This window comes from Megascapheus bottae, chromosome 8 (assembly GCF_031878675.1).
Source record: "Megascapheus bottae isolate mThoBot1 chromosome 8, mThoBot2.hap1, whole genome shotgun sequence".
Taxonomy (NCBI): Eukaryota; Metazoa; Chordata; class Mammalia; order Rodentia; family Geomyidae; genus Megascapheus; species Megascapheus bottae.
Genome location: NC_143516.1, coordinates 40,415,524 through 40,426,336, shown reverse-complemented (window position 1 = coordinate 40,426,336; position 10,813 = coordinate 40,415,524).

The window sequence follows — 10,813 nt, the reverse complement described above, 5'->3', positions numbered from 1 at the left end:
GCTTGTTCTATTTTCCTCCTGTATAGTTTTTCAGATTATGGTGCACCTTAAACCTCATCAAACAAGAAAACAAATGCAAATGGGGGGGGTCTCTTTTACAGTGCTGGGGATTGAGCCCAGGGCCTCATGTTTACCTCTGAGCCAAATCCCAGCACTATGGTTATTTTTTTAGGTGCATCTTAGGGTTTTTTGCTTATTTATTTATTTATTTATTTATTTATTTATTTATTATTTGTTATTTGTCAGTCCTGGGGCTTGAACTTGGGGCCTGAGCCCTGTCCCTGGTTTTCTCAAGGCTAGGGCTCTACCATGAGCCATAGCACCACCTCTGGCTTTTCTATGTATGTGGTGCCAAGAAATCGAACCCAGGACTCATGCCTGCTAGGCAAGCCTCTGTTGCTGTTGTTTTAGAAATTAAGTAAAAAGGAAAATGTAATCTCTTTGGCCAAATTTTTTGCTCCTTTCTTTTGGTTGTTTTTTGTCTATTTGCTTGTTTGTTTTGTTTTATTTCGTTTTGTTTTTTTGGGGTGGGTCTTGGGGCTTGAACTTAGCCTGGGCATTGTCCCTGAGTTCTTCAGCTCAAGGCTACCACCCTACCCTTAAGCCAAGCCCCACTTCCCGTTTTCTAGAGGTTAATTGGAGATAAGAGTCTCAGGTCCTTTTGTGCCTGGGCTGACTTTAAACCTTGATCCTCAGATCTCAGCCTCCTGAGTAGCTAGGATTACAGGCGTGAGCCACCGTGCCCAGTCTTTTGGTTGTTTCGTAAATGACATGCTCTCCAGGAAAGTTGATGGAATTAAAGAAAGAATCCTTGGCACTTGTGCACATTGATGTTACTTGTCTTTCGTAGGGACAGAGCCTACAGATAAACTCCAACACATGCAAACGGATCTATGTTTGAGAGTTTGTTGCAGCATTATTTGTAACAGTAAAGGACTTGAGACTGACTAATTATCAAAAAATAGAGGCCTGTCTACAGAAATGATGGTAGGCCTACATTATGAAAGATTAGAAAGCTAATAAAAATGCAAATAGTGGGGCTGGGAATTTGGCCTAGTGGTAAGAGTGCTTGCCTAGCATGCATGAAGTCCGCAGTTGGATTCCTCAGTACCACATACATAAAAACAGCCGGAAGTTGTGCTGTGGCTCAAGTGGTAGGGCTCTAGCCCAAGGACAGTACTCAGGCCCTGAGTTGAAGACCAGGACTGGCAAAGAGAGAGAGAGAGAGAGAGAGAGAGAGAGAGAGAGAGAGAGAGAGAGAGAGAGAGAGAGGAAGAACACCACCAACAACAAAACTTATGGGCAGTGCCCAGGGCCTGAATTCAAGCCCCAGGACTAGCAAAATAATCATAATAATGATAATAATATAGAGCCAGGGGCTGGTGTCTCACACCTGTAATCCTAGCTACTCAGGAGGCTGAGATCTGAGGACCATGGTTCAAAGCCAGCCTGGGCACAAAGTCCGTAAGATTCATATCTCCAATTAGCCACTAGAAACCCAGAAGTGGAGCTGTGGCTCAAGTGGTAGCTCTACCAGCCTGAGCAGAAAAAGCTAAGGGACAGTGCTAAGGACCCAAGTTCAAGCCCCAGAACTGGCACAAAAATAAATAAAAACAGCAATCAGGGCTGGGCACTGGTGGCTCATCCTTGTTATTCTAGCTGCTCAGGAGGTCAGGATCTGAAGTCCAAGTTCCAAGCCAGCTCAGACAGCAAAGTCCCATGAGACTCTTATCTCCAATTAACCATTCAAAAACTGCAGGTGGTGCCGTGGTTCAAAGTGGTAGAACACTATTCTCAAGCAAAAGAGTTGAGGGGCAGCTCCCAGGTCCTGAGTTCAAGCCCCACGCCCAACTGACTCATATAATTATAATCCCTCTGTACATCACCTTTATAATAACAATAAAGTAATCTAAATTTAAGAGGAGAAATAAAAATCAAAACCATCAAAAGAAAGAAAGGGTAACCTAGTGGTAGAGTGCTTGCCTAGCATGCACAAAGTCCTGGATTCAATTCCTTGGTACCACATACTCAGAAAAAACTGGAAGTGGCACTGTGGCTCAAATGGCAGACTGCTAGCCTTCAGCAAAAAGAAGTGTCCAAAGACAGTGCTCAGGCCTTGAGTTCAAGCCCCCAGACTGGCAAAAGGAAGCAAGGAAAGAAGGAAGGAAGGAAGGAAGGAAGGAAGGAAGGAAGGAAGGAAGGAAGGAAAAAGAAGGAAGGAAGGAAGGAAGGAAGGAAGGAAGGAAGGAAGGAAGGAAGGAAGGAAATTAAAAAAAAAGGAAGGAAGGAAGGAAGGAAATAAAAAAAAAAGAAGGAAGGAAGGAACTCATTCCAAGCCCAAGCTAGGAGTTTGGCCTAGTGGTAGAGTGCTTGCCTACCAATTGAACCCTGGGTTAAATTCCTCGTACCACATACACAGAGAAAGCCAGAAGTGGTGCTGTGGCTCGAGTGGTAGAGCGCGCTAGCCTTGAAAAAGTCCAAGGACAGTGCCCAGTCCCAGGACTGGGAAAAAAGAAAGAATTTCCAAAGGACTGCGCGTAGTCCTTGATCCTGAGCGGAGCTGGGTGACACCAGGAGGCGCCAGGATGAGCAGCATTTCTCACCCCTATCTCTCGGTTCACCCATCCTGTGCCAACTGTGGAACCACATTCAGTGGGTCCAGGTGGCATCCACACAAAAGCTGTCAGGAAACATGAAGCAAGGGGAAGAGGCCAGCTAGGGAAGAAGTGAAGAGGAAGCACCTGACCCACTCCACTTCCTGCCTTTGCTCTCCCTGTTTGTGCCTTGAGTTCTGGAGGCTGAGCTGGCATGGAGACAGGCCTGAGCTGGGTGGGTGGGTGGCAGTGAAAAGGACCTTCCTAAGGCTCATGCCCACACGGGCAGGAGGCAGAGGCACGACCTAACTGAGATAATTAAATTCTACCAGAAATAAAATCCTTCCTCCACTTCAAAAAAAATGTCCCACCCACAATAGTGCTGTGTCATTAACCATTTACAGGCAGACCCACAAATGAAAGTGGAAGACTGTGTGTGTGTGTGTGTGTGTGTGTGTGTGTGTGTGTGTGTATTTTACACTATTAGTCTTATTTCCATGTCCTTTTTTTGTTCGGGTTTAAACAAAATGTTCCTCTTTTGTTGTTGTTGTTGTTGTTGTTTTGCCGGTTTGGGGGGCTTAAACTCAGGGCCTGGGCACTGTCCCTAAGCTTCTATTTTTGCTCAAGGCTAGCACTCTACCACTTGAGCCACAGCACCACTTCTGGCTTTTTCTGTGTATGCGACACTGAGGAATCAAATTCCAGGCTTCATGCATGCTAGGCAAGCACTCTACCACTAGGCCACATTCCCAGCCCTTGTTTGTTTATTTTGACTTGTTTTCAAGACTGGCATGAGCTATATATCCAAGACAGACCTTGAACTATAGCTTTCCCCCGTGCTGGAATTGCAGGAATGTTTCATGTCAGGCCTATTTGCAGACTTTGGGAAATCTCTTGCAAGGACTCTCCAGGACCGCACTGAGTAGTGTGAAAAGCAGGTGCTGGGTTACCTGGTTTAATGCCGTGGTAAGCAGTCGCTCTGAAGAAACATTTTGTTCTACTCACCTAGCAAAATAGGGCCAAATGAATTAAATTAGCTGAGGTAAAGAAAGAAGCCATTAATTTCAAATTTTAAAAAAAAGTGCTTGAAATTCTTTCGTAGATTTATTGGTCAGATATGAATAATACATATCCAATAGATATAAAGTTAGAATATTATACTTATTTAAAATCCACTGACTAGAGGTAACCACTAAGATGTGTGTGTGTGTGTGTGTGTGCGCGCGCGTGTGTGTGTGCACACGTGCACATGTACCTGTCCTGGGGCTTGAACTCAGTGCCTGGGCCCTGACCTTGCTCATTTTTGCGTAAGGTTAGCGCTTTATCATTTGAACCACAGTTTCACCTCCAACTTTTTGTTGAAGAACAGAGTTTCACAGGCTTTCTTGTCTTGGATGGCTTTCAAATGGGATCCTTAATCTGTGTCTCCTGAGTAGCTAGGACTATAGGTGTGAAACTTTAGCTCCCGGCTAATTGTCACAAATCTTGATCATACCAACACAGTGGTTCTCAGAAAGATAAGAAAAATTAATTCACAAATAAAGTGCAAATATGGCATTTCACCAACATTCTACATATACAATCTATTATATCCTCACTGTCAAATTTCCTATTCCCCCACACACCACCCACACCCACCTGACCCACAAGTAACATACTGCCTCTGCTCTTTCTGTTCCCAGATTCTGGGGAACTCTTTGGTCTCTCCAATCTAGAAAACAGCCTGGGTTCAACAAAGGTGCTACCTCCTATCCAGCGTCTCCTCTCTAACTTCCAGGCTGTTAGGTGTTAACTTCCTCACTCCATTTTAGGTCCATTATCAAGTTTTAGAATAGTAGATTCACTTGTCTCCCAAAATGTCCTTCTTCCAGAGGCCAATGGCTCATGCCTGTAATCCTAGCTGCTCCAGAGGCTGAAATCTGAAGATTCTGGTTCAAAACCAACCAAGCAAACCAATCTGAGACTTTCATCCCTAATTAACCCTGAAGTAGAGGGCATGCCTTAAGTGGTAGAGCACTAGCCTTGAGCAAAAGAGCTAAGCAAGAGTTCCAGACTCAAGACCCAGTACCAACACACACACACACACACACACACATACACACACACACACACAAAAGTGAACTGGCCACAGGAGTTTGGCCCAGTGGCAGAGTTCTTGCCTACCATGGAAGATAACCCAGGTTCAATTCCTCAGTACCACATACATAGAAAAAAGTTGGAAATGGTGTTATGGCTCAAGTGGTAGAGCACAAACCCTGAGAAAGCCCACGGACAGTGCTCAGGCCCTGAGTTCAAGCCCCAGCACTGGCAAAAAAAAAAAAAAGTGAACTTCTGGGCCAGGAGTTTGGCCTAGTGGTAGAGTGCTTGTCTAGCATGCACAAAGACCCAGGTTCCATTCTTCAATACCACAACATAGAAAAAAAGCCAGAAAGTGGTGCTGTGGCTCAAGTGGTAGAGCTCTAGCCTTGAGAAAGCGCAAGGACAATACTCAGGCCCTATGTTCAAGGCCCAGAAATAGCAAAAATAATAATAATAACAATAATAATAATAATAAAGATAAAAATAAAAAGTGAACTTCTTTAGAGAATCTTGACAGTAAGCAGACCAGCAACCTCTGTATATCTCTGTGGTGGGTTCTGTTTCTATTGCAAAGTGCTATGAGAATGCCAGATACTACTTAGAATAGGAAACAAACAAACCATTATTTTTTAAATGCTTTAACGACCTAGGACAGCCTAGCATGTGCATAGAAAAAAGGGAGAAAGTGGTGCTGTAGCTCAAGTGGTAAAGCTCTAGCCTGAGAAAGCCCAAGGACAGTGCTCGAGGCCCTGATTCAAGCCCCAGGGCTGGCCATTAAAAAAAAGAAAAAAAAAAAAACTTTGAATAGCCAAAGCAATTCTAGGCAAAAAGAGCAATGCAGGTGGTATAACAATACCAGACTTCAAACTCTACTATAGAGCCATAATAACAAAAACAGCATTGTATTGGCACAAAGATAGACCAGAAGATCAGTGGAGCAGAATAGAAGATCTAGACATAAAACCACATATCTATAGTCAACTTATATTGGACAAAGGAGTGAGAGATATACAGTGGAATGAACAGCCTCTTCAATTACTGGTGCTGGGAAACTGGGTGGCCACATGCAGAACACTAAAAATTGATCCCAGCCTGTCTCAATGCATGAACATTAACTCAAAATGGATCAAAGACCTCAATGTCAGACCTGAACTTCTAAAAGTGCTACAAAACAGAGTAGGAAAGACACTGGAACTCATAGGCACAGGCAAAAACTTCCCATCGTCACAACAGATTGGAGGGAGACTCGACAAATGAGACTACCTAAAAATAAAAAGTTTCTGCATAGATAAAAGCATAGCTACTAAAGTAGAAAGACAGCCACCCAATTGAGAAAAGATATTTACCAATAATACATCAGACAAATGCTTAATATCCAGTATCTACAGGGAACTCAAGAAACTAATCCCCACCCCCAAACCCACAAATCTATCATTAAATGGGCAAGAGAACTAAAGAGAGACTTATCCAAAGAAGAGGTTAAAATAGCAAAGAAATATATGAGAAAATGCTCATCATCCATGGCCATACAGGAAATGCAAATTAAAAAACAACCCAAAGATACCACCATACCCCAATCAGAATGACCAACATCCCGAACTTAGACAACAACAAATCTGGCAGGGTTGTGGAGAAAGAGGAACCCTACTGCACTGCTGGTGGGAATGTAAACTGGTACAGCCACTCTGGAAGGCAGTTGGGCGGTTCCTGAAAAACTAAAAATAGACCTTCCCTACAACCCAGCCATACCACTCCTAGGCATCTACCCTGAGCATCATAACCCAGGATATGATAAGGACACCTGCACAGCCATGTTCATCTCTGCACTATTCACAATAGCCAAGCGATGGAAACAACCCAGATGCCCTACTGCAGATGAATGGATACAAAAAAAAATGTGGTATATTTATACAATGGGATTCTACATAGCCAACAGACAAGATAAAATAATGGCATTCACTGGGAAGTGGATGAATGTTGAGTGAATCATGTTGAGTGAGATAAGTCAAGACCAAAGGAACAAAAGACACATGGTCTCCTTAATACATGGCTATTAGATCCAAACAGTGCAAGAGCAAGGCCTCAATACTCAGGTACTCAAGGTCATTGACATGAACTTGAAGATATAAATATAACTATATAAACCATAAATCAATGATGAGACATATATTCTATAGACATATAGGTATCTTATATAGATTGATATGTAGCTATGACATATAAACTCTCAGCTTAATTTTAATTTCATTTTTAAATTTATGTGCCAGTGATGTAAAAAAAACAGTGTTAATAAAATCTTTTAATAAAAAAATGCTTTGTTTTGCCAGGCTCTGGTGGCTCATGTCTGTTATGCAAGCTGCTTGGGAAGTTGAAGACTGAGGATCACAATAGAAAGTTAGGGCAGGAAAGTCTGTGAGGCTCATCTCCTGTTCACTAGCAAAAAGTGGGAAGTAGAGTTGTGGATCAAGTGGTAGAGGAAGAGGCCAAGAGAGAACAAGCTTTAGTATGAGCATGCGCAGCGTGCGCTCATGTGCACGCTCGCGCTCTCTCTCTCTCTCTCTCTCTCTCTCTCTATTTATTTATTCCTGGAGTTTGAAGCCAGGGCCTGAGCACTGTCCCTGAGCTTCTTTTGCTTAAGGCTAGCTAGCACCCTACCACTTGAGCCAAGCACTATTTCTGGCTTTTTCTGTGCATGTGATACTGAGGAATCAAACCTAGGGCTTCATGCATGCTAGGCAAGCACTCTAGCACTAAGCCACATTCCCAGCCCATACCCAGAAATTTCATATGGTTCAGCTCTGTGTAAACCTACATGATATATAAAATACTATAGTCTTCCTCCAATCTGGATTACTATAACAATGATGTCAGCAACAAAAATCTCTAAAGTTCCTGAATACCTGGACAATAATCACCCAAACACAGAGCTTAAAAGTTGTAGAATAAGCCAGGCATGGTGGCTCACGCCTGTAATCCTAGCTACGCAGGAGCTGAGATCTGAGGATCACTGATCAAAGTCAACCCAAGCAGTTAACCACCAGAATACTGAAAATGGTGCTGTGGCTCAAAGTGGTAGAGAACTAGCCTTAAGCAACAAGTGCCCAGGCCATGAATTTAAACCCCATAACCTCAAAAATAAAAACAAGGAAGTTGTGGAATAGAGAGGAAAGCATAGCTCAAATGGTAGAGAACCAGCAGAGCAAGCATACCAAGTGGATATAAGGCCAAGAGTTCAATCCAGGTACTATTAAAACAATTTTAAGAAAAAAAGAAATTATAAAACATCAGAGAATGAATGGAACATGACAACATATTATACATTCAAGCCTTGAACATAATTATAGAAAACACAAAATCATATAGCTCAAAGCCTTGGAGGGACTTCTTTTGCGCCACAAAACTTTCATTTTCACTTTACTTGTGAGAACTAACTTCTGGTTCAGCCTTCAGCCTGAGTGGAGGACAAATGAAAGGTACACTTAAAAAGAAAGCTACCTCATATGGACATGGTACGGGAAATATAAACACAACTACATAGACATAAAAACTTATGACTCTATAGACATAATGTTTTATTACATCGATTAATACATATCTATGATATACAAACCCTTAGCCTAATTTTGATTATGTTCTAAAAACTAAGTGCCTGCAATTGTATATAGAGATTCCCTTCTTGAATACTTGTTTGTTAAACAAGTATTTGAAATATGATGTAAAAATCAATGTTAATAAATTCTTTAATAAAAAAAAGAAAGCTACCAGTTTTGGGGTTTCATACTCTTGCTTATCTTTTTCTTTCTTTTCTTTTTTTGTGGGTCATGGGGCTTGAACTAGGCCTGGGCACTGTCCCTGAGCTCTTCAGCTCAAAGCTACCACCCTACCCTTGAGCCAAGCCCCACTTCCCATTTTCTAGAGGTTAACTGGAGATAACAGTTTCAGGTTCTTTTATGCCCAGGCTGGCTTGGAACCTCGATCCTCAGATCTCAGCCTCCTGAGTAGCTAGGATTACAGGCATGAGCCACTGGACCTGGCTTTGCTCATTTTTTTTCTCCTCAATGCTTCTGTCTATTACTTGAGCCTTGCTTCCACTTGCTGCTCTGGCGGGTCATTCGAGATGGAAAGTCTCAGCTTTGTCCTGGCTAGTTCCAAACCATGATCCTCAAATCTCAGCCTCCTGAGTAGATAGGATTAGAGGTGTGTGCTACCAGTAGCCAGGAAATGTATACTTTTAAATGTTTATCTTAGATTGTCAAGTTAGAAGTAAAATCAGAAGGTTGGGGCAGGGAGTATGGTAGAGTGCTTCCCTAGCATGCACGAAGCCCTGGGTTCAATTCCATGGTACCACATACACAGAAAAAGCCAGAAATGATACTAGGGCTCAAGTGATAGAGCATGGGCCTTAAGAAAGCCCAAGGAGAGTGCCCAGGCCCTAATTTAACCTGAGAAAAATACAACAAACTAAAACAACAACAACAAAAGTAAAAGAAGAAAAGCTGGATGCTGATGACTCACACCTGTAATCCTAGTGACTGAGGAGAAGGCTAAGATCCGAGGATCTTGGTTCAAAGTTAGCCTGGGCAGAAAAGTCCAGGTGAGGGTGAGGGGCCGGGAGTTTGGCCTAGTAGTAGAGTGGTTGCATACATGAAGATCTGGGTTCGATTCCTCAGTACCACCTACATAGAAAAGCTGGAAATGGTGCTGGCTCAAGTGGTGGAGTGTTAGCTTTGAGAAAGCCCAAGGACAGAGCTCAGGCTCTGATTTCAAGCCCCAGGACTGCCAAAAAAAAAAAAAAGAATTTCTTACAAAACACTACACGCTTTCTGACCTACTTAAGTGGCCCACCTAAGTCACAAGTGTTTAAACACTCCACCTTCTGGAGGGTTGACAGGCTTCTTTCTAGTCCAAAGTGTACCAACAGTTCCTAAAAAGACCAATCTTTATCTAAATCAGTAAACTATGCCCTAGAGGTTAAATGTAATTGAGTAAAACTCGCTCACCCTAGAAATGCAGACTCTGATTTCCAGCAGGTCCTGGGAGGGACCTAACACAAGTTCAATAAATACTTATTCTGGTAAGCCAGGTGACAGCAGCTCATGCCTGTAATCCTAGCTATTCTGAAGAATAATATCTGAGGATCATAGTTCCATGCCAGCTCTGTGACAGTCTTATCTCCAATAAACTACTCAAAAAAATGCCGGTATGGTATTGGCTCAAGCCTATAATCCTAGCCACCCAGGAGGCTGAGAGCTGAGGAGCCAACCCAGGAGGGGAAGTCCCGAGCTCAAGTGATAGGGGGCTAGCTTTGAGCTGAACAACTTAGGGACAACACCCAGGCTCATATTACAAGTCCACCGACAAAACAAACAAACAAGAAAAAACAAACAAAAAAGCCAGAAGTGACATCTTGGCTCTAGCCTTGAGCACAAGGCTCAGAGACAGTGTCCAAGCCCTGAGTTCAAGCCCACAACTTAATTAGGTTGGTGAAAATTTGCCCTTTGTATTGCAATTGTGCACCCCCCCCCCAAACATCAGAAATCTCAAATTAATTGACATGAAGTTGTCATTTTAACAATTTTGTTGTTGTTTTGGTCGGTTATGGGGCTTGAATTCCGGGCCTGGGCGCGGCCCCTGAGCTCTTCAGCTCCCCCTGGATCCACAGCCCCACTACCCGTTTTTCTAGTGGTTGATTAGAGCCAGCCTGGGCTGGCTTTGCACCTTGATCCTCAGATCTCAGCCTCCTGAGTAGGCAGAATTACAGGCGTGAGCCACAGTGCCCAGCTTAGAAACACTCATTTTTCTGGTCCTGGGGCTCGAACTCGGGTCCCGGGCACTGTACCTAGGAGTTTTTGGTAACGTTATTGGAGCTAAGTGTCTCCCAGACCTTCCCTGCTCAGACCAGCTTCGAACTGCCATCCTCAGATCCAGGCCTCCTGAGTAGCCAGGATTACAGGCGTGAGGCACCAGTGCCTGGCTTACTAGAAAGGATTATTATTTTTTTTTCTTGTCAGTCATGGAGCTTGAACTCAGTCAAGGCCTAAGCACTGTCCCTGAGCTTCTTTTGCTCAAGGCTAGCACTTTACTGCTTGAGTCACAGCGCCACTTCCAGCTTTTTCTGTTTCTATGTTGCTGGGGAATCG